The following is a 19,223-nucleotide window of genomic DNA, read 5'->3' on the forward strand; positions in this document are numbered from 1 at the left end:
CTTGCAAACTCCTCCAATTTGCTTAGTTAGAAATGGGTCTCCACCCGTATGTCCCCATAGCATTCTATGTCTTAGTGACACCAGCCCCATTCTGCCTTTTTTGTGTGTTCCAGTGTTATGTAATAAATCACCCCAAATTAATGGCTTAAAATACCCACTATTTTATTATTTCTCATCATTTTGTTCATCAAGAATTTGAATAGGATTTAGCTGGGGGATTGTTCTACATCTGTTGTTGACTGAAGTCACTTGATGGTATTAGCTGGTTTGGTTTTGAAGGTGGAAGACAATGTCACTCACCTGTGTGGTGCACTGGAGGGGTTCCTATTGTCTCTTCTCTGCCTTTTTGGGTTCTCTTCTCCCTTACTTCTTGGCTTCATGCCTTAAAAAATACCCTTCCTTTTATTTGAGAAGAGTTTCTGGAGGGAGCATGTGTTCAATCTAGTATTTTTACCTGGAAATCCCCCAAACCTAAGTTTACAAAGCACTTTCACATTCAGTTTCTATATTCTCTTTACAAGAACCTTTTGAGTATATCCCTTCATCTTTTAAGGAAGGAAAACTTAGACAAGGTAAGTGTTTTGGTATTGAAACTTTTTTGGTTTCAAGGAAAAGAAACTCAAGTCAGTGAAAGTAAATATCACGTGTCCATTTTCTTTAAATATCCTCATCAGCCTCCCAGTCTATACTTATGGTTTTGAAGGTTGCTCTAGGTACATCATCTAGATTCATCTGATTTCTGGAGCTGGGGTATTCATTAGAGTTCCCAGATAAAATAGAAGATGCCCAGTTAAATTTGATCTTCAGGTATACAACACATCCTTTTTAAATAAGGACATGTTTCAAATATTTCATGTAATACTCCTACTAAAATTAATTATTATTAATTATTGGGGTGCCTGGGTGGCTCAGTCGGTTAATCATCTGACTTTGGCTCAGGTCATGATCTTGCAGTTTGTGAGTTTGAGCCCAGCGTCGGTCTCTGTGTTGACAGCTTGGGGCCTGGAGTGTGCTTCAGATTCTGTGTCTCCCTCTCTCTCTGCCCCTACCCTGCTCATTCTCTGTCTCTGTCTCTCTGTCTCTGTCTCTATCTCTGTCTCTCTGTCTCTTTCTCAAAACTAAATTTAAAAACATTAAAATTAAAAAAAAAATTAATTTATCTAAAATTCAAATGTATCTGGGCATTCAGTATTTTTATTTGCTAAATCTGGCAACTCTAGTCTGCTTAGGTCAGCACAGGGTCTATTCATATGAAGACTGGTTGGATTTTATAAGAAAAATAAAACACCTTCTGGTGCTTGGGTGTTGACTATTTATAAACCTGGAACCATTCTTCAACAAAATCTATTTCCTTTTTAACTTTTTACCTTTATCTTGTTCCCTAACCACATGTAAACTGGATTGAGTAATTTTCAAATTATTTTCCAGCGACACTGTCATTGCCATGCATTGCAATAAAAATGATAGCTCTCATAGCTGTCATTTATTGGGTTTTTACTGTATGTTAGGCATATTACTAAATGCTTTATATGTATTTCCTCACTTAATTCTTACACTAACAGTAGATAATATTAATATCACCTTATTTTAGAGGAGTGGGGGTGGGGGCTGAGGGTCATAAAGCTTAAATGATTTGCCTGACTAGTTAGTAAGTGATGTAAGGGGCAGTGGAATAGTAGTGCCCCATCATTTTTCCTGAGAGCAGTCTTGAAAAAAAAAAGAAAGAAAGAAGGAGAGCCTGTGAATTAGTCTTTTGCATCTTACTGTGAATGTATTGGTAAGTTTTCTTTTCAGGGACTTTGAAATTTTATTTTGTTTTGGCTATGAAAAGAATCCAGATCTCTAAGCTTATGGTCTCTTGTGCCATCACGGCACTATACCAACTCTCCTCTCTTAGTTGCTCATCTTTGCAGGCTTGTTGGACAAACTCAAATTCCAAAATAGAAGAGAAGAAGCAAGCCCAAAAGACATTGACTTGTACTTCATTCTCCCACAGAACAATGCTGGGTGGTTCTATTCTGCAGGACTAAGCCTGGAGACTCACTATATTCATTGTTCAAGGCAATTGATTCACCCTTGAGAAAGCAGGCTGGTAACTGAAGTTTGTTTACACAGTGACTCAGCCTCAGCCCAGAGTTAAGTAATAGATCTTTATTAACTTTACTTTCTTAGAAAAAGAACCAACTAAGTTCTAGATGTGGAATGATTGCAGCATTTGGAGGTCCCTATAAAAACTTCAGATTTTGTCACTCAGCATTTTTAAAGATCCCTAGTATGACTTTTTTTTCTCATTTTAGTCTTTCATTACTAAAAGAAAAGAGATGCAGCTTTCCTTTTTTACTGAAATTTATCACCAATATCCTCTGGGTCTAGAGTCAGTGTGTGTGTGTGTGTGTGTGTGTGTCCTCTAATAGGGCCTACTATGTGAAAATATTTTGCTAGACACATCCTTTCCCCAGGTTTTTTTTCAATTAAAAAAAATTTTAACATTTATTTACTTTTGAGAGAGACAGAGAGAGAAAGAGAAAGAGACAGAGCACAAGCAGGGGAGGGGCAGAGAGAGGGAGACACAGAATCTGAAGCAGGCTCCAGGATCCGAGCTGTCAGTACAGAGCCCCACATGGGGCTCAAACTCATGAACTGTGAGATCATGACCTGTGCTGAAGTCGGATGCGTAACCAACTAAGTCACCCAGGTGCACTGAGGTGTTTTTCTTTTTTTTAATTTTTGGATATGTTTTTATTTATTTATTTATTTTTACATTTATTTATTTTTTTGAGAGATGGAAAGAGACAGCATGAGCAGGGGAGGGGCTGAGAGAGAGGGAGACACAGAATCCGAAGCAGGCTCCAGGCTCCGCGCTGTCAGCACAGAGCCCGATGCGGGGCTCAAACCCACGACCCATGAGATCATGACCTGAGCCGAAGTCAGACGCTTAACTGACTGAGCCACCCAGGTGCCCCTATTCATTTATTTTTAAGTAATCTCTACACCCAGTGTGGGGCTTGAACTCATGACCCTGAGATCAAGAGTTGCATGCTCTACTGAATGAGCCAGCCAAGCATACCTCCTCCACTCTTAACAAACATTTATTCTACAATTTGAGATTGTAATTGAAAATGGAGTAGTAGAAGAGGCTGAGAGGTCTTTAAACAAAAGGACATTTAACTATATCCAGATGGGTGGGGAACTGGGCCTCTTTATAATGGGCATGCTATATCTCTTTGTGTTGAATAACCATAGCTAATCTGAATATGTCTCTGCTTTGGGAGACAGGCTGCTGGAAAGACTAAGGATTGTTCAGGCCCTGGCACTAGTCAGCTGTGTGACTTTGAGCAATTCATGTAACATCACTGGATTTCAGTTTCTCATTTCCAAAGGAAAAGATTTGGGTTAGTTCACTGTTTCTCAAACTTCAGTTTCCACATGTTCTTTTTCATTTTTTTCATATGTCATTACACCTATACTACTATTGAGCTAACATTTATAAAATGGCTCTTTTTTCTTTTAACTGAGATTAAAATATGAGGGATGAAGATAACACTAAAATATTAAAAAATATAAAGAGAGAAGTAGGTAGGAGAAAATAGAGGAAAAGAGTTTTCCAGAACAGGTGAGGGGAAGACAGCTGGGCTTTCTGTAAGTTCTTAGGAAAAGAAGTTTGGGCTCAGAGATGAAGGGGATGGAATCTAGGGAATAGGGGGAATATCAAACTAAAGAGTGTTCTAAATTAAAGAGATATCAGTAGGGACTTAAGAAAGAGGAATTTTGGAGAAGGAGGGCTATTACCCGCCCGCCCATGTTAAAGCATGCTATACTTTCCCTCAGCTACTTTTCCTAAATGCCATCCTGCTGGAACACCGGGCCACAGCCATGCCTCCTTCAGGCTTATTGACCTGTAACCTATCTGATCTGATCTTCCTTTCCTTAGGGAAGACGGTGGCTGAGGGAAAGTGCAGCCTGGGAGTTGAGGCCCAGGAGGGAAAGGTTAAGGGGAACTCAGAGGTGAGAGCCAAGGATGCATGAGGTTGAGGAAGAGTCAGAGACATTCCGTATTGCTCAAGAATACATAGTTGGATTTGAACCCAGAGTTTTAGAATAAATCTGGGCTTTAAGGTGTGCTTCCAGTTCTACTGTTCTATTCTACCTCTCTCTGCCTCCAACTTTTGCTACTCACTGAAGGGGAAAAAAAATTCTTAATGAGAAAGTCAATTTGTAGGCTCCATGTTCCGTGCCATTCAGTTTATAAACTTCCAAAGCAAAAATTCGCAAATCAAAAGATTGCCTATCTTTATTTTTGGCAGTTTTCCTCATCACAGTTATTTCTTGTAACCTAGTCCTTTTTTCATTATGCTCTTACATTCAAAAGACAAGAGAGAAGGTTGGGAGAATTAAAGAATAACTAAAATGGAACTTGACCTTGTGTGGTAGAATGTGCTCAGGTCTTGGAGTTAGAAGGCATGGATTTCAGTTTTGGTACTATCACTTGCTATGCCATGGTTAAGTTATTTAAATTCTCCAAGTCTCAGTTTCTTCCAGTGTGCAATAATACTGATAATAATACCACCTCATGATGTTAAAAAGAAGGAAAAGATAAGATGTCTGTGGGAGCATTTTATTTTTTAATTTTTTTATTAATTTTTTTTTACATTTTATTATTTATTTTTGAGAGGCAGAGCACGAGCGGGGGAGGGGCAGAGAGAGAAGGAGACAGAGTCTGAATCAGGCTTCAGGTTCTGAGCAAGCATTCAGCACAGAGTCCGATGTGGGGCTCAAATCCACAGACCGTGAGATCATGACTTGAGCCGAAGTCGGACACTTAACCTACTGAGCCACCCAGGCATCCCTGTGGGAGCATTTTGTTAAGAGCAGGGCAATTGTAGATAGAAATCCATGTTATATTGGACACTGAAATGACTAATTAGGTCTTTCTCCAAGAGCAAAACAGGTTTTTGGTATTCATTGTATTTGCTTGGTCAATGCCTGCCATTACACTGTTGGTTTGAAATATAGATCTAGTTTGTATATCTCTCCTTAATAAATGAATGCAAAGATTGCCAAATATTTACTCATTTTGCACTGTGTGGATATAGCCCAAGTTAGGAGAATTTAATATGATAAAAACTGTTTCATAGGTACTACTTAATCAGTAAAGAAAGTTTTCAGTCTGTGTCTTCTAATATCTCACCAATATTCAACTGAATCTGCTGCTATCGAAACTACTAATTAATTAACAATATTTATGGAGTGTTTACTCTTGGTAGAGCGTTTTTATGACATTGAACATGCAGTTGCCAGAGGTGAGGGCAACTGTCCACAGCCATGCAGTACAGCCCAAGGTGCATCATTCCTAGGGGCTTGGGATGGCATAGTCCTGCTTGAAGATATGCAATGTGGTGGCCTTTTGGAATTGAAATATATGTTTTCTGGTTTAGCAATTAAAGTATGAAAAATTTTCAAGTTGTGCCCTACAGGGCTTTTGCAAACAATCATAATTTGTATTTGGAAGTTTACTCAAGGGAAATTCAAACATTTCAGCCCAGAATTATCTAGTTGGGGTTTTGTAGCCTGATATGAAATTCAAGAAGGAATTGAAAAGCAATGCTTTGTTTCACATTCATCAGACCTCTCATTTCATCAATCAGTAGAGAGTTTTACCTTAAAAGAGCTTAGAAAAATGAAACAAAAATGATTGCATAAATTTTCTCAGAATTCTAGATGTAAGTAGGATATGATTACTCTCTTTTCCAGGCAGGGCAAGAAGCCAGACATATTTCTAAAAACTTCAAAACTGCAGCATCAAATTCTGACATCTTTAACATGTAAATTATTGACAGGTTGGTGTATTATTTGCGATTAAGAAAAAAAAAAGGACTTATATTAAGTAATATAGGCAAATAATTGCAATTTTGTTTTTTTAAGGTAATTAGCCATCACTCAAATATTTCAGATATAAACCTAACTAGGGTTGCAATTAATTATATCTACCATGTTCTGATACAATATTTAATTATTTTACTGATTTTAAGTTATATTTCTTTTCCTTGTTGAAAAACAGTGAGTGACTTGGAGTTTTAAAATCAGCTTAAATAAAGAGGGACAACATTGGATATGAAAAAACCACTGCCTTATAAATAATAGTTTAAGAATTAAATCATGCAGGAGCGTCTGGGTGGCTCAGTTGGTTGACAGCCTGACTTGATTTTGGCTCAGGTCATGATCTCACGGTCTTGGGATTGAGCCTGGTGTTGGGCTCTGCACTGGGAGCATGGAGCTTGCTTGGTATTCTCTCTACCCTCTCTCTGCCTCTGCCCCATTCCTGGTCATGCACATGCGTGCATTCTCTTTCTCAAAAAACAAAAACAAAACAAAACAAAGCAAAAAACAACAACAATAACAACAACAACAAAAACCCCAAAAGAATCAAATCATGCAGTGGCAATTTAGCAATTGAATTAAATTAATCAATGGAAAGATGTAGAAATATTTTTGATGAGTGATTTATTTGATCTTAATTGGAAACTTTTCAAAGAACTGGAAGAGTATAGAAGGGAGTTTTGGAAAAAATAATGACTGAGGATGAAAGAAAAAAAAAAGAAACAAAATAAAAAAAACAAAGCCCACATTGGATTATCCTGCTGGCCTCACTTCATCTCTGTGTGTATGAAAAGTGGGGTTGTAAGGGCAAGGTCAATTTGGTAATATTTGATTCACCAGGTCAACCACAAGTCATCAGCACAACTGAAGAGTAGGAAACCTCGAAGTTTTCTCTTTTAATCTACACAGTATCAGATTACTGTTTGGAAGAATCTTTGCTGTGTGATGGGGCAACCAGTCTACTTCCTATAGCTTAAGCTGTTATCTGGTGATCTGAGCCATATAGACCATTAGAATTGGATTATGATTAGCAGGTAAGAATTTCCCAGGGTGGTGGGTTCACTCTTATAGGAAAAGTACAAATTAACATAGTTTTTTCACAAGATGTTGTTTATAGATTGGTTGCTTTTAAACATTTCTGACCTTGTATAACCACTGTAGTCAAATATTAAATACAGTCATTATAGGTAATGAAGCTGTTTTTTAAATTATTTAAGAAAGGATACTTGTATAATAAAGTAATTATTATTGCATTAAAAAACCACTCTCTTATCCTATTATTTTAACAACTCTGGAATAGCACTGGAAAAGACCTTGGCGGTAAAGTCAACTTCTTATTGACTGATAAGGAAAGCAAAGTGTGTGGAGGCCTGGTTTCCCTAGGTTACCTAGAATGGTAATCAAAACCCACTTCTCCTCTTTTGAAATTGGCTTCAGAAACACAAAGAAAACCACTCATTATGGTAGAAACATAATTTTCAACCAAAATGAAATAACACATTTTTTAAAGTTTACTTATGTATTTTGAGAGAGAGAGAGAGAGAGCACGTATGAACAGGTGGGGGAGGGCCAGAGAGAGAGAGGGAGAGGGAGAATCCATGCAAATAGCGTGGAACCTGCTTGGGGCTCAAACTCATGAACTGTGAGATCATGACCTGCACCAGAATCAAGAGTCTGATGCTTAACAGACTGAGCCACCTCGGCACCCAATGCATTTTAATTAACCCTTCACTCATAAGACTTGGTTCCAAATTATTTGAGACTTAAATTATTATTATGGAAAAATTTAAATGTATATAGAAATAGAAAAACCTAATGAAACCTAATTTATCTAACATCCGATTTCCATATTATAAAACATTTTGTTAACCGTATTTTATTTCCCATTCCTATTACTACTGCTACTACATTAGTGGAGTTTTTTTTTTTTTTTTTTTTTTTTTTTTGCTGGGATATTATCCTTTAAAGCAAATCCCAGATATCATGTCATCTAACTTGAGTTGCTAGTTATTTCTTCAATCGTGATATAAAGACATTTTTTAACATAATCACAATGCCATTATTGTACCTAACAAAATTAACAATTTCTTAACATTATATAATACCCAGTCCATATTTAAGTTTTCTTGATTATTTCGAGTGTTTTTTTTTTTTTTTTTGGAGTTAGTTTGAATCAGGGTCCAAACAAGGTGTGCACATTATATTTGGTTTTTATTTTTTAAAGTTTGTTTGCATCTTTCTTTCTTCCTTTCTTTCTTTCTTTCTTTCTTTCTTTCAGAGCAAGTGATTTGTACTCTTTGTTACACCACATGAAGAGATACATAATTTTGGATGTTCTGCTTTTAGATAGTATCAGCTTGATCTTTCTTAGAAAGTTTTTCACCAAATTTCACCTAATGGTCTTAGCATCTGTGGTGATAGTTGCCCTGACCCATTATTTTATTAAGGGTTGCAAAATGGTGATTTTCTAATTTTATCACTCTTTTTGCATTTATTAGCTAGAAATGTTCTGTAAAAGACTTTTTATTCAGCCAATATTAGCTTTTTTGAAATAACAGTTCATACAGGAAAGTTGGCCTAAATGCTTGAATTATTCCCTTAATTTGTCAATTTTTAGAGTGTGAGTTGGTGACATAGCAAATTCCAGTGATGATAAAGGAAGTTTTTTTTTCAGTATGATTTTTCAAAAATTTGTTATATTTGAGTCATTTATTATTATTGTTGTTGTTGTTGTTGTTGTTGTTATTGTTATTTCATGTTCAAATTGTCCCATCTTAAGCCACTAGGAGTTTCTTCAGCTTGACTCTTGAATCCTTTTGGTATCTTGTTCTCTGTAAGACAAAAACAATACATAAAGAAAAAGAAAATTTGTGCTACAGGCATTCAGAGAAATACATTGTAGGCTCCCAAGACAATTTAATTAAGACAACAATGTTGGAATAACTATTCCAATTATTGATCTGAAATGGACAACAGTCATATGTATGTCTTTTTGGATATTTATTGTCAACCACTTCACATTATTTTATAGGGAAACCTTAAAGTATAATATTCACTTAAAAATTTTTTTTTAAACATTTATTTATTTTTGAGACAGAGAGAGACAGAGCATGAACGGGGGAGGGTCAGAGAGAGAGGGAGATACAGAATCTGAAACAGGCTCCAGGCTCTGAGCTGTCAGCACAGAGCCCGACTCGGGGCTCAAACTCATGGACCGTGAGATCATGACCTGAGCTGAAGTCGGCCGCTTAACCGACTGAGCCACCCAGGTGCCTCAAAAGTATAATATTCATTTTAAACCAAGCAACACAGAAGTTCAGAATGTCATGGTACATACTGTTCATTAATCATCCTTTTCAGGAGTTGAGAATGCAGCAATGTAAAATAACATAGGAGAAGTGTAATGACTCAAAAAGTTAAGGGTATCTTTTAAGTGCCAACAGAAAACCAGTTTGGTTTCTGTAAAGATGGGCAGAGCACATGGGTGAAGAATTGGGTGTTAGATTCAGAGGAATGTGGATCATGACTCCTCCATATCCTTGTTCTGAGGTTTTCTCAAGTCAAGCCACCTTTTTAAGCCTCAGTTTCCTCATCTGACAAACCTGGTGATAACACTGATTTCATCATGCAGGGATTAGTATGTGATGAAATAATTGTGAGGCTTTTCACACAGGATATATATCAGCAACTAGTGTAGGCAGCATTTAGTAACAATGTCTGGATGGGGTTGATGGTGGGAGGGAGGGAAGCTCAGCACGGTGGAGTGAGCCATGTGAAGGAATCATGTCTTTTCGAGTCTGGAATTCATTAGTCTATCACACTTTAGGATTCTACCATCATTAAATGTTAGAGTTAGAAGGGACTTTAGAGGACATCTATTCAACCCCCATTTCACACTTAAAATTGAAACCTAGGGGCTCCTGGGTGACTCAGTCGGTTAAGTGTCCGACTTCGGCTCAGGTCATGATGATCTCACAGTTTGTGGGTTCGAGCCCCATGTCAGACTGTGCTGACAGCCAGAGCTTGGAGCCTGCTTCAGATTCTGTGTCTCCCTCTCTGCCCCTCCCCCACTCATGTTCCCTCTCTCTCTCTCTCTCTCTCTCTCTCTCTCTGTCAAAAATAAACATTAATAAAAAAAATTGAAGCCCAATGAAGGTAAGTGACTTGCATTTGGTATCACCACCATACAATCACTAAATAAAAAATGAAGACTAGAGCAGAATTGTCCGACAGAAATATGCAAACCATATACGCAATTTTAAATTTTTTAGTAGCCATTACATATTTTACGTTTATAGAATATCTCCTTTTGGAGAGCAACATTGCAGATACTCAGTACCACATTGTAGCCAATGACTAGTATTTGGACAGGACAGGTCCAAGGCTCATTTCTCCCAATTATCAAGCTAATGCATTTGCTGTACAGAGCATGACCTTCTTATTATTTTCCGTATCAGAAATAATTGCCTTATAATATACATGGGCCATCAAACATCATATCTTCATTTAAATGGAAATATCACTGGTTGTCCTGATGCATTTTGGGGAGAAAATTCTTCTAGATAGGCCCTTCCCGGAGACCTAACACTTCTGGAAGCTCCACCAGTGGCTTACCAATGAACAATTTTAAATGAGGATGCCTTTTTGGACATAAGATGCTAATTGCAATCATTGAGATTTATATTTTTCTGTGAACAAGATTTTTGGCTAAAAGTTCTTTCGAAGAGTACATTACTAGAGAAGATCAAATTGGTGGCCCAGCTCTAGGAGATATAAGTTCTTAAAATATGCATTAGTTTCACCCCTATCTTATTGTATCTTTCATATTTTAGTTTCCATTTAGTACATTAACTGCTTTTTAAAAATACTGTCATTTAAAAATTAAAGTTATATGCATACCTGGCTTTAAGAGTCAAATAATTTTTCAAGATTTGTTTTAAAGTCAGTAGTCACCTCCCAACCCTATTTCCTGCTTCCCCCGTTCCCAGTCCTCTAGAGGCAAATACTTTGAACCTTTCCAGCTATTTCTTGTGGTATTTATCTTCAAAGTTCTAAATAATAGGCTTTCAGTATTATGTCTTGCTTTTTCACTTTTAGGCACTTTTTGGTGGCCTTTCTGCTATGGAAGATGAAGATTTAGCTCTCTTTCACCCCTTCCTCTTCACATACATAATTATTCTCTTGATCCTTCACTCACTCAATATAGTTCTGTCATAATTTTGGCTAGAAAATTCAGTGTTCAGCAATGGGATCACTGTCTGTAAACACTACTCATGCCTCAGCCATGTGGTATTATATTCATAATACCACAAGTATTGTATCTTATTTTTCTTTTCTTTCACAAAAATTTTTAGCTCCTGCTGGAGTTGATAATATTTTTATTGTTGTTTAATTTGAATGTTTATATATATATATATATATATATAAACATTATATATATATATAAACATTATATATATATATATATCTCCATCTGTGAACTCACTTAGTTGAGAAGTGCAGGTTGAGCTTTTGTTTGCAGGATGAGTAGATGAGAACTAGTTGAAGGAGGGGTGTGTGTAGGGAAGCATCTAGAAAGACATAAGAATATGTGCAAAGGCCCTTTGTCTAGAAGACAATGGTAGAAGAAAACCAGGGGGTCTGACTGGAACCTAGAGATGAAGGGAGAGGAGAGAGAGATGAAATAAACTGCTGGAGAGGCAGAAGGATCCAGGCCATCCACAGTGTATAGGTAGTATCAATGGTTGGTCTTGATTTTAAGTATACTTAAAAAAATTTAAGCATTTACAGTAGAGGAGATAGATGGCCAGATTTAAACCTTCCTGTCCATTCTGTGTATTTCTTCATATTTTTCATATTTTTATGATACAATAGTCCCCCCCACCCCGCCATTATATGCAGTTTCCCTTTGTGCAGATTCAGTTATCCATGGCCAACTGCGGTCCAAGGGCAGGGGATCCTCTTTGTAATATATTGCTGGAAGGCAAATAAGAGCCCAATGCTATGTCACAAGGCCTATGTCATTCACCTCACTTCATCTCAGGACACAGATATTTTATCATCCAACATCATCACAAGAAGAAAAAGGGTGAGAACAGCACAGGATATTTTGAGGCAGGGGGAGACCACATTCACATGACTTTTATTATACTATATTGTTATAATTGTTTTACTTTACTATTAATTATTGCTGTTAATCTGTTACTCTATCTAGTTTATAAATTAAACTTCATCACAGACATGTGTGTATAGGAAAAAACATAGTATATATACGGTTTAGTATAGATAAGGTTTAGGACTATATATATAGGTTCAGGCATTCTCTGGGGGTCTTTGAATGTAGCCCTTGAAGATAAGTGGAGCTACTGTAATGTCCTATTTTGATAAAGATAGTCCGAGTCTTTTGTTTTATCAATGATTTAAGAGCCCTCATACATTTACATTCTGCTGTCAGTACTCAGTTGGACTGGATTTTGGGTCTGTTTTGTTCCATTGCCTGAATGTTGCCTAGAGCTACAAATATACCATTCATACTATTCTTTTGCATTTGTAGCAAATAGTTGTTTTTGGTTCCCTTAATAGTTGTTGTTGCATCAAATCAATTCACAGCTGTCATTTTTCAGGTACAATTCTCAAGTTAAGCCTCTTTTCAGTCGTATCTTTTATTTTACTATGTCAAAAAGCACTTTAATTTGTTTCTGGCATGTTGTCTTTTTGAAGTCTTAAGAACTCCAAGTACAATTATTGTCAACGCAAGATTTCAGCCGCAATTCGTTTGTTGTCTTGTTTCCATTCATTCACAAATTGTAATTTATAAGGGGCAAAAATTCACGATGTATGAGTATCATTTTGTTTTCTTTCCCAGTACCTGAACCTGACAGTTTTGTTCCTGCCCACACTCCCTCTTCTGCTTTTACCTATTCTGGGGATCAGATCAATCAGGGAACCAGAGGTGGGGTGGGGGTTGTTTCAGAAAGGGCTGAGAGGTACTGCAAAATTAAAATATGCAAAGAAAAAAATGCTGGTACAAAAGGGAGTCTGGGAGGGAAATGAGAAAATAGGAGTGTCTGTGAGGATGGGAATATTGGGTTATTAAAAATATTTTTTTTCTTTCAGAAAATGAGCGAAGAATGGGGAGAAAATTTTTTTGTTATTTATTTATTTTTTAATTCCTATATAGTTAACAGTGTTATATTAGTTTCAGATGTACGGTATAGTAATTCAGCACCCAGTGCTCATCCCAAGTGCACTCCTGAATCCCCATCACCTATTTCACCAATCTCCCCCATTCACCTCCCTTCTGGTAATCAGCAGTTGGGGAGAAGAATTTGGGGCAATTAGCATGAGCACTGGGATGCAGAGAACTGGGACAAGAATTTTAAGATATGATGTGGTGAGTTTTTTTTTTAAGGAATCTTTTTGAATACTTGAAAAGTCAAAATCAGAATTACTTTTTTTCTTTGGGTAATAGACTGTGTGATACTGGACTATATGGGGCCCCATTTATCCTCGAGTAATATATTTGTACCACTGGGTAATAAATAGCAAATGATGTTCCAGGTGGTTTTCTGTAAATTAGCATGCCAGTGGCAGAGTTCTTTGGGAGTGTGAATAAGTAGGCTGTGGACATGGTTTGGAAGGAGATGGCAATATGGATGGCTAATTTTTCTGCAGAAGAACTTTACAGGCATTTGACTTTTGAGAGAGTATCTCAAGGATTTCGGGAGCCAGGGACTGGGGGAAAGGGTCAAACAACATAATAATTGAGGCTAGGACTTTGAGACAAAATACAAATATTGAAAAATTCCCAGTGGCAAAGATGGCTTGAAAAATTTAAGAACGGGGATGTGTCATATTAGATTTAGAACTGTTTGCTCTGCTCTGTATGCTGTGATGGAACCTTCTTTGGTCATCTGCAACACTGCTTTGTGAGAATCATACACTGGGAAACTTACAGTTAACATAGGACAGAGAGAAAAAGGGCCATTGGGAGGTTAGAATGAGTGAGAATGAGATTTCTGTAGGCTCTCCACATAGGAGTAAGTAGTAATAATGAGAATAAATCCCTAAATATCTGTAAAAACCTTGAGGAAAGCATTATGGATTGGGGCATGAGTGTTGGAAGCATGCCCCTATAGAAGTGGAAGCAGACATGTGGATTATGAGAATACTGTGGCTTTTCTCTCATCATCATTATTTCTTTAGAGGGTTTTCATTTTTTGCCTGATGTGAAAATCCTCCACAATCAGCTACTCAAGAAAGAATTTGCAAAGGCATCCTTTCTATGCAAAATGAAGTGATAATTGAGTTCAAACAAACAAACAAGGAAACTTTGTTCCACTTCTAACAGCAAAGTTGGCAAAATCACAAGATGTGTAATTTTATGGGGCTAGATGGGTTCCTGGGAAACCCACGACCAAATACCTTGAACAATTTGTTAAGGGTTCTGCACTTTAAATGGCCTCTAGATCAGTGCAGCTGCAGGCAATTTGCAGGAGACTGGCAATGTGGTGTGTGGACCCTGTGGCACTGAATGCTAATCTGAGACTATCCCCTCCAACAGCTTTTGCCATTCATCATTTCCACATCCAGATGGCTCCCATTGTCTTCTAGTCCTCTTTTTTTTTGTGCAAAGTGGCTGCTCTTAAATCATGGTATATTAGTGTTGGAAGCAATTTTATTTTTCATCTAGTAGTCTAATCACCACTTTGTAAAAGAGGAAATGGAAACCCAAAGAGGGGAAATATCATGGTCAAAACTACCCAGTTACTTACAGCTGAGACAAGAACATTTATCTCTTGGCTCTCAGCCTGATGCTCATTCCAGCTCACAAGGATCTCATAATTTTTGGGAAATCACGTAGCACAGGCTTTGGAGTCAGATGATCACAAGTCCAAATCTCATCTCTGTTACTTAATAGCTGTGTGGCCCTGGACAGTTAATCTCCAGTTTTCTCATCTGTAAAATGAAGATGATAATGGAACCTCCATCACAGACTGTAAATGACGACAAATTGATACTGATATTTAAAGTGTCTGGTACATAGTAAGTGCTCAGTTAATTAGCTTTTCTCATTATGGCACCAGATCTTTTCACATTAAAGCATGAAGAATTGGTTCTTTCCAGGAGGGAGGAACAAAGGAGATTTTATTCCTGAGCATCTTCATAAGCATGTGTTGGCCTCATACATGCTAATAATATACGTCAGTCTAGTGATCAAGGATTGCCAGCCTGATGGTTGAAAATGTCTTTCTGTAGTAGGAAACATTTTGCTAGACATGTTTCCTGTAGTAGGAAACATTTTGCTGGGGAGAATGAAATATTTAAATTCTTAAATACTGAGATCCCTGTTGGTGTCTGGCATACATTCATCAGTAATGATGATCAGTGGACCCTGTCACCAATTTGCGGGTACCAAATATTAATAAAATATATTCTGAATTCATGATACTGTATATATTTAAAATATGGTTTGATATTTGAAGGGTATAAAATGGCTTCAAAGTAAAACAACACACAGTGTTTCCATAACTTCATAGGATAGTTGGTGAATGTATAAGCTTTCTAATTTTTAAAGGCATAATTAATGCGTTGAGAAATCTAAAAAAGAAGGCAAATGACATTAACACATAGTCCTCCTTTAAATTAATGTATTAATTGCCAATTGAAGACAGAAAATTTTAAATCTTAGAAGTTGATCAGTATCTAGAAGATACTGCAAAAAATACACACTTGGAAAAAATTAGCCTGAAAACAATGGACTTTGACATACTGACATTTAGTCTCTTCTAAAAAGTTTTTTCCCCATGAATTCATAACATCTTTACCATTGATACAGAAGTTCAATTTCCATGACAGCAAGAGCCTAATGCAGTGTTCTCTACATACTAACTGCAGAAGAATTACATGGGGGAGAATTTTTTTAGATGCACATTCCCAGTTTGTAACCTAGAGATTCTGGTTCAGAAGATCTAAGGTGGGATGCAGGAATCTGCATGCTTAAAATCTCTCTAGGTGATTCTTGAGCACCCTAGAGTTTGAAAACCACTGGCCTAAGGGAATTCCTTGTTTGGGATGCTATTGCTTCCAAACAAAAATATGCCATGTCTTTTTTTTTTTTTTTTTTTTAAATTTTTTTTTTCAACGTTTTTTATTTATTTTTGGGACAGAGAGAGACAGAGCATGAACGGGGGAGGGGCAGAGAGAGAGGGAGACACAGAATCGGAAACAGGCTCCAGGCTCCGAGCCATCAGCCCAGAGCCTGACGCGGGGCTCGAACTCACGGACCGCGAGATCGTGACCTGGCTGAAGTCGGACGCTTAACCGACTGCGCCACCCAGGCGCCCCAAAAATATGCCATGTCTTAAGAAAACCTAACATATCCAAATCCTAGAACAAAAATGATTATATGTACCACTCAAGGGTTTCTTATTCTACAAAAAGATTTATGTCATGTTTTAAAAATAGTGTTTTAAAAATAGTGAGTTTTTGGGGGCACCTATGTGGCTCAGTCAATTAAGCATACTACTCTTGGTTTCAGCACAGGTCATGATCTCATGGTTCCTGGGTTTGAGCCCCGCGTTGGGCTCCGTGCTGACAGTGTAGATGCTGCATGGGATTCTCTCTTTCTTCCTCTGTCTCTACTCCTCCCCCACCCACTCTCTCTGTCTCTCTCAAAAATAAACTTAAATTAATTTAAAAAATAGCTTTTCGAACAAAGAAAAAAGACATACCAAAAAACAGACTCTTAACTATAGAGAACAAACTAATGGTTACCAGGAGGGAGGTGGGTATGGGGAGGGGTGAAATAGGTGAAGGGGATTAAAGAGTATACTTATCATGATGAGCACTGAGTAATGTATAGAATTATTGAATCACTCACTGTATTGTACAACCTGAAACTAATATAACACTTTAGATTATACTGGAATTAAAATAAAATAAGTAAAAGTAGTGAGTTTTTATGTATATGTGATGATCCTTTTTATACAAATAATTAATGCCACCCCTTTCCCCCGCCCCCCCCCCCCAAAAAAAAAAAAAAAAAAAAAAAACAAATGAAAACAAGCAATACATTTCAGTATGCAGTCAAATCCAGTCTTACCTATGATGTCTCCTTCTTCTGAGTTCAGATGGCCTGCAGTATCTGGGCCACTTTGGGTACACTGCTTTTTACCATGAGATATTTTTACTTGTATGTGGCTTGTGTCCCTAACTATATTTTGAACAGTTTCAAAGAAATGACTGTGAGTACATTTGCTTGTGTCCCTGTGTTCTTCTCTTCCTTCTTTCTTGCTTTATTCATTTAGTTCTCAGAAATTTATTAAGTAAAAGTCTGCTCTAAGTCAGGTTCTGTGATAAGTTCCAGGGGGCAAAAAATCCAATGAAACTAAGGTGAAGGTATGAGCTATGTCAGGGGTTGAGCAAACTGCAATTCTCCGGCCAAATCCAGCTAGCTGCCTATTGCAAATGAGTTTTTTTTTCTGTAAGTTTGTTTGTTTGTTTATTTGTTTATTTGTTTATTTAGAGAGCGCAAGGCAGGGAGAGGCAGAGAGGGGAGAGAGAATCCCAAGCAGCCTCCGTGCTAATAGCATGACATGGAACTTGATCCCATGAACTGTGAAATCATGACCTGAGCTGAAATCAAGAGTTGGATGCTTAACTGACTGAGCCACCCAGGTGCCCAATAAATAAAATTTTATTGGAACACAACCATGCTCACTCATTTAGGTATTGTCTATAGCTGCTTTTGTGCTATAGTGGCAGACTTGAATAGTTGCTGCAGAGATTGTATGGCCTTGAAAATTCTAAAATATTTAATATATGGCCCTTTGCACAAAGTTTGCTGACTTCTGGATTGTACAATTGTTAAATTCTTGCCCATTCATGGCACTCTTTTGATGAGTGCTCTGAGGAGAAAGTGCAGAATCCTGTCAGAGGGCATAAAAGGAAATTTAGTTTGGATTAGGGTGATCAGTATCTCAGGATGTGGTATTCAACTTGAGACCTGGAAGATTTGTATGTGTTAAGGCAGGCCAAATATGGGGGAAGGGCATTCTGAACAAAGACTTTCTGAGTTTTGTGAAGTTTTGTTTTCCAGAAGAAAATTTGGTGGCCCAATAGAAGGGAGAAAAACATGTAAACACTACCAATATTTGTTGTTATATAGGAAATATAGTGAGATGATTTTTGTCCTGAACAGTGTTTTTCTGACTATTTTGCAGCTAACTAAGCATTTGAAATTAGATGTCATTTGACCTCTTAGAGCAGGAATCAGCAAATATTTTCTTAATGGGAAAATAGTAAATATTTTAAGCTTTGCCAGATGTACGGTCTTTGTCACAACCTCTCATTCCTATTATTACAGTGTGGAAGCAGCTATAAACAATCTGTAAGTGAATGACATTGGTTATGTTTCAATAAAACTTTATTTATACGTTTGAATAACACCAGTTTCACATGTCATGAAATATTACTTGTCTTTTCATTTTTTCAATGAATTAAAAATGTAAAAACCAGTTTTAGCTCATGGGCCATACAAAAGTAGGTGGTGGGTCATTATGTGAGACCCTATTTTGGTCTTACATTCCTTGCTCATAAAATGGAAGGCTTGTAACATTTTCTCTACCAATTACCCGGGGTGGTTATGCTTGAGTGAGAGACATTTGTCATTGGAGCTCTTTGCATAGGACAACATATTCAGATGTAATATATTGTCATTTTACATTCACAAAAATTATTGAATTATTCACAGTGGTAGGATGCACAATTTTCCTGGGAGTTGATGAGAAATTTATCTTTTTCATGAATAATTTCTGCTGAAGGAAGAGAAAAATATGAATACATTTTACATATATAATAGGTACAAGTATGATTCTATTATTTCTAATATTCCTAGAACCTTGGTTGCTAAGTTATTTCCCAAGCAGAGAAGGGTTTTTATTGATTATATCAATTCAGATAGCCTACTGTACTTTATTTTTACTCTTCCAGTTGAGCTTATTTTTTTTCTTTTTTCTTTTATTTAAATTTTAGTTAGTTAACTAAAGTGAAATATTGGTTTCAGGAGTAGAATTCAGTGGTTCATCACTTACATACAACACCCAGTGTTCATCACAAGTGCCCTCCTTAATACCCATCACCCATCTAGACCATCTCCCACCCACCTCACTCCATCAACCCTCATTTTGTTTTCTATCACTAAGAGTCTCTTGTGGTTTGTTTCCCTCTCTCCTTTCCCCCCTTGCCATATGTTCATCTGTCTTTTTTCTTAAATTCCACATATGAGTGAAATCATATGGTATTTGTCTTTCTCTGACTGACTTATTTCACTTTGCGTAATACAT

This window comes from Panthera uncia (assembly GCF_023721935.1).
Source record: "Panthera uncia isolate 11264 chromosome A1 unlocalized genomic scaffold, Puncia_PCG_1.0 HiC_scaffold_17, whole genome shotgun sequence".
Taxonomy (NCBI): Eukaryota; Metazoa; Chordata; class Mammalia; order Carnivora; family Felidae; genus Panthera; species Panthera uncia.